Genomic DNA, 6,114 nt, shown 5'->3' with positions numbered 1-6,114 from the left:
TTTGCCACCAAATGTGAATCGATGCCTTGCATTTTCCGTTATTTTGTTTCTGCTTATGTTCTTTTCTCCTTTTTTGGGAGACAATTAATGTCTTGGATTTCGAATATGCAAAATGGCTTGTATTGGAAATCGAAGCGTGGAAAAAATATGCTCTCCTTTAGTCATTATCTATAAGAAAACGTACAAAAAGAGACAAATATATCTAGTGCATTCAAATCCCATCCTATTACGTATGCAATCAATAATAGAGATGGAATATTACTGAAAAGAGTTTTAAGTTTTTACATCTTTATCACAAAGCATGATTAAGTAGTTTAATTTCCTATATAAGGTTGGAAGAATAATAATAATGATCATAATTATCTCATTTCCATGTAGGTGGTATGTCACTTCTAACAGAGCACATATTTGATATTTGAATACAATCTAAAACGTATATGATTGATCAGTTGAATTAATTATATATTATATAAGGATAAATGTTCTTTTAGTTCTTATATTTTGAGTTAACTGTTCATTTAGTCTCTATGAAATTAGAGTCTTATATATGTTCAAAACAATTAACAATTTTCCCTTTCAATAACTAAATTTTTGTTACATGTGTAATTACATATTCTTAGGACTTAATTACCTAATAAAAGTTTTGAGATAAATAATTTCTCTAGCATCATATCAGACTTAAGACTTTTTGTTCAATTTTTCTTATGGGCAAACTTTATTTGAATTATTTTATAATTTAACATTGGACTCTTTCAAGCTCTATCTCTTAGATGTTAGATGTCAAAATTAAATCATCTGCATTTCCTGTTTTTATACTCATTAAATTAAAGAGTGAACAAAGTTTAAATTAATTTTCTAACCCTTTATCTCTTTCAAGATTCAAACTCGGATGACTAATTAAAAAATTACGTAACGGCAAATAAAAAATTCAAGCCATTTCTTTATCATACATTTTAACCATTGAATAACATTTGTATGCGTAATAACTATATCTCTTTATGGCATAATTTAAGTACCTCCAAGTGTGTGTGAACTTAATCATCATGGGACAACATGCATGTTTATGTACCATTAGTAGATTTCAATGATATCCACACAAGAATGTGGATAGTGGAGCATTGCTGATGCTATTACAAATAGGCTTTGGTATGAAAGCGAAATAGCTTCTTTTTGAGACATTTGTTCAACTTCTTTTAACGTGTCCAGCTCTCATGCAAGAACCTGTTTTCTCCTTTCAGAACACCCCTTTTCTTTAATCTGTCACCCCTTTCTCCAGAAGAATGATTTTTGGATGGAAGTGCTTTATTTCGTTTTCATTTCACCAACCAAAACGGAAACTTGTTTTTAAAAAACCGTTGAGTTGTCTTTTCTTCAAGCTTAGCTGCGATCGTAAGAAAAATTTCTCGAGAAAATTAAACGGCCAAAGAAATGAAGATCTAATATTCAATGGACACCTAGCAGGCATGTTGTTTGAATTTACTCAAAATCATGAATGCTAGAGTAGACTAATCAGTTGGGACTAGACTTGTGTCATTCTAAATGTGACATGAAGAATATTTATTTATTTGTGTTCAACTGTGTCTTTGCCCACCACGTATAACAATGACTTTAATATTATTTTTCTTTTCAGCAACAAAGCCGTTAGAAAGAAATTTGAGTTTGGCATTGAAAAAGGATCAATTTTCATAACCCACGAATATCTAGGTATTCGGCAATTAGTTAAACTAAAATATTAAATTACGGGATTGATGAGAAAAATAATCAAAATGTCTTTTAATGAAAATAATTGGAATGTTTATAAATTAGTGCTTCAAAAATTGTTTCTAAAAATTAAAAACGATATTCTGTAAATTATATTTCAAAAACATATTTTCCACATCGAAAAAACTCTCTCTAGCTTGTATTGAAACATATGTATAAATTATAGTGTCTAAAAAAACTGAAATTTACGTACAAGAATATGTTTAGTATTATTTTGAAGGGAATAACTATTTACACTTTGAAAGATACTTTGAACACCTTTATATTTTTGCACACTAATTTATAAAATTTTAAAAATTAATATTTACCTTGAACTCTCTTCTAAATGTCAAAATATATAGCTCCATTGAACTAAAATACTGATCTCTCTCATAATATACTGTCTTTTTTCATTTTTCCATTAACAAGGTTTCCTTTATTTTTCTCGTTTAATTTATCTTTGTGTGACTTCAATTTTAGTATTATTTTTGGTTTTCACAGCCATGAATCGTGAATGCACGTGAGTCTAAAAGTGATCAAGATCAAAGCAATTCTTAATAGCACTGATGCCATTTTCTATTGATTTTCTTATTTTCGATTGGGTAATTCAACAGTATATCTTTATAAGATTGGTTATTTTAAAATCAATTTAATTTTCGGTCTTCCTGATTCGTATATTTTGTCTCAATTGACACAATAATGGAGAGTTCGTGACTTTGCAATCAATTTCATAAACCACAAAGGGTTGAGAAGAAATATAGGCCACCATGCTTTCTCTAATTACCCCCAAATAATATTCATAAATATTGATTTAGTTTTTCATATTATTTTACTTGTTTAAAAATAGGGTAAAGCCGTTTACACCCATAACGTTTGTTTAAATGATCATATAGACCCTTTAATTAAGTCTTAATTGTTGATTTGTAACATTCACATCCCTAATTAAGTCCTAATTATTTTTTATTAATGAAGTAATTGAAGTAGAAGATAAAAAACTAGTGGCCAGTTGGCCACTGTTCCACATCACTTGCGATCCAAATACTTCAGTACTACTCAGAACCCTCGCTCTATTCCTTTTTACTTTAATTTCATTTCGAAAATATATGATGAAACACTCACTTGTATGACCTAATCATGCACTCTCCATTTTATTTTCTCGGCAACCAAATTATTTTTCAGTGGTATATCGTCAATGGTAAAAAAATAAAAAAATAAATTTGACACTTTAGAGGTGGCATAAATTGTTTCACTGTTTGCAGTCAAGGATCACTATCTGGTACCACAGCATCTTACGGTGGGACTCACCAGTCACTTCACCTTGTCAAAAGCAACGCATTTCATTTTTTTTTTCTTTTTCCTTATTGCTTTTGAATGAATCGTTATGATGATATTCTCTGCCCTTTTTTTAACTTTGGTATAACAATAATTAAAAACGATTTAATTTTTTACAAACACGACCACCTTTATAAAGCTCTCTTTCAAAAGTTGATTTGAACTAACTTATGGTCAATGTTAGAATGTTGATTTAGTCACAAGTGGCGAGCATAACTTAATTAGTTGTGTTTTTAAATCAGTTTCATGTTTTTGGGAACAAAACTCCTGCCGCAAGTGTGCGGTTAAGAAATTAGAGGAAATCCACTTCCAAATTGCAAATCATTAAAATTTTGACCACTATTTTATTTCTGTTGGCCTTTAAAACATGTTATATATTGTAGGCAAGGACTATGAACAATTAGATCTGTTTAGGGAAATTCAGTCCTACCCAACTCCAAAAAAACTTTCATTAAATTAAAACAATTCTACAGATAAAACAATCACAAGTTGGCAGAAAATATCTGATGTATAATAGGTGCGGAGGATGAATAGGGTAATTTTCCATAACATAAATTGAATTAAAGGCATTTATTTTGGTTTAAAAAATATATCGTTTTAAAGTATGCGATTAGATGAATCTAATTCAATACTATTAAATTATTTAGGCCCCATTTTTTAGTTACATAATAGGTCTGCTTAAAAAAAATGTTGATTTTCGCAATGAGATTATCCATTTTACAAGTTTAAGTCATTTTTTTAATCTTTTCTACTATTGTTTAGATTTTTTTTTTTTTGTACAATAAATTTAAGTACCATTTATTTTGTTTTTCTTGTTTTAATTGATAAAGTTTTATTATGTAATAATAATTCAAGTTTGCCAACTTTGGTAAATTTACATTATTTAGGGTTAGTATAAAAGACCCACAAAATCTTAGTTTTGTTATTCAAGCTTTTATTAATAAATTTAGTCTTTTTTCAAACTTTTGTTTCTCTATCTTTTCAATCTTAACATTTTATTTCATTAATCTATCTCGAAATGTTTCGACAAAGCAAGGCTCTAGTAAGGGGCTAGAGAAATTAATTTTTGTCTCTAGTTTAGGTGGCATTTTTTTTTTTATCTGAAATCTAAATAGATCTGAATTAATCTGAATTTTAAATAGAGCTAAATGTTTAAATCTGAATGAATTTTTTTTTTGTCTAAATCACTAAAAATAAAAATTAAGTTGTTTGTTTTTTTAACTTAAAAATATCTAAAAATAATATTTTTACATTTATACCCTTACAAATTGTAAATGTTAAACAAATAATAAACATCTCAAAGAATATAAATAAGATAATATATTATCATAACATAAATCATATTCAATTGATACAACTCTTTAATATTCTATATTATATATGTTAATCAATTTTATTATAGTTTATGATGTTTTTATATGAAAATTATTCATAGAAAATTATGAAGATAATAATGCTAATTTGAAGAAAATAAAAAGATAAAAATAATAATAGTATACCACAATATATTATCACAAGTTATATAGAGATGGGTAATAATGCTAATTATTATTAAATTTTATTTAGGTAAAGATGAAAATTAATTAATTAGATAAGGATCTTTTGGAGAATATCATTTAATGATATCAATCAGACTTTTTAGATTAAGTAAAAAAAATAAAAAAGTAACTTAATGACTTAATAATTGAAAATTTTAATTGAGTTGAAAAAACAAACAAACTTACTGATTTAACTGATTAAGTCAATTAAGTCAAAAAAATAAACACCCCTTAGTCTACCCTCTCCCCCTACTTATTGTAGATGAAAACCACAAATATATATATACACACACACACAGTAGTGCTCGCTAAAACAGCACAACATTGTCGCAAACTCTAAATAGAGAGACTAAATCCAATATTTGGTGACTTTATTGAAACAAACAAATCCTAAAAATATAAGAGACAAAACCACATAAAAACTATAAAAGCATCCCTGTAAAGGCACTTCACTAAATACCCCACAAAACGAGTCATTGCCGCCCCAGGCCGTAGGAACTTCCTACTTCTTTGCAGAGTCATGGATCTAATACAATATCTGCTTGAATCAGATCAAATGTATAGCGTAATTCATATATTTGGGTTCAATATAGACCAATGCCCAATTTTAAATATTAAAATTTGGGAGAAATTTACCCATAGTTATAGGTTGTTTCTTATCCTCCGACGCCTCATTCAGATTATCATTGCAGTCGCAAGTTAGTCGATAACTAAAATGAAAGTAAAAATTATATTCCTACTAAGTGGTAAAGTAAAAAAATTTTAAGGATCCAAGCTCTATTTTTCCTATATTTTGTCATAATAGCTGATATAATTGTTGAGATGGTGATATTTTTACCCTACAATTTTTATAAACCCACCCTTACTATCAGAAAATAATTACGATAAGTTCACACTTAAAAGAAAATTTAAATGAAGAAGCAGTTTGGAGAATCAATTGACTCTTAATTTACTTTTTTCGTGACTTAGATTGTTTATTATATTTGACTACTACGATTCCTTTAGTATAATTTTAAATTGATTATTTTACCCTTATAAGTTAAGAATCAAAACACCCAAAAATTTTGTTTAACATCAATATTTCTACAATTTTATATAAAATTTGTTGTTTTTAAATGATGTATAAATAATATTTTATTAGTATGATTATTAATTATTTGATTTTATTTAAAAGTACTGGATTATACGTCATAAAACTAAATACCTAAACTATTAGACAAAAAAGCACATGTGGAGCAATTTAGTTATTTCATGGCATAAGAGTAAAATATTCAAATAAAATTTATGTTAAAGCGACCTTAACGGTAACAAAAGATCAAAGAAACCTAAGTGAAAAAAATTATAGGAAGGATTTAATTGATTAATGATCCAAACTCTTTGTTGATTTGTATTTTTTAAAAAATAATGTGTACTTCTTATAATTATTTTCTAAAGTGGGTGGAAATATCTCTAGCCATATTGTCCAAGTGTTCAAATTAGAAGGACATTTCTTATACTAAAAATA

The sequence above is a fragment of the Citrus clementina genome, unplaced genomic scaffold (assembly GCF_000493195.1).
Source record: "Citrus clementina cultivar Clemenules unplaced genomic scaffold, Citrus_clementina_v1.0 scaffold_5, whole genome shotgun sequence".
NCBI lineage: Eukaryota > Viridiplantae > Streptophyta > Magnoliopsida > Sapindales > Rutaceae > Citrus > Citrus x clementina.
The sequence above is the reverse complement of the archived record's forward strand: the minus strand, read 5'-3'. Positions refer to the sequence as shown.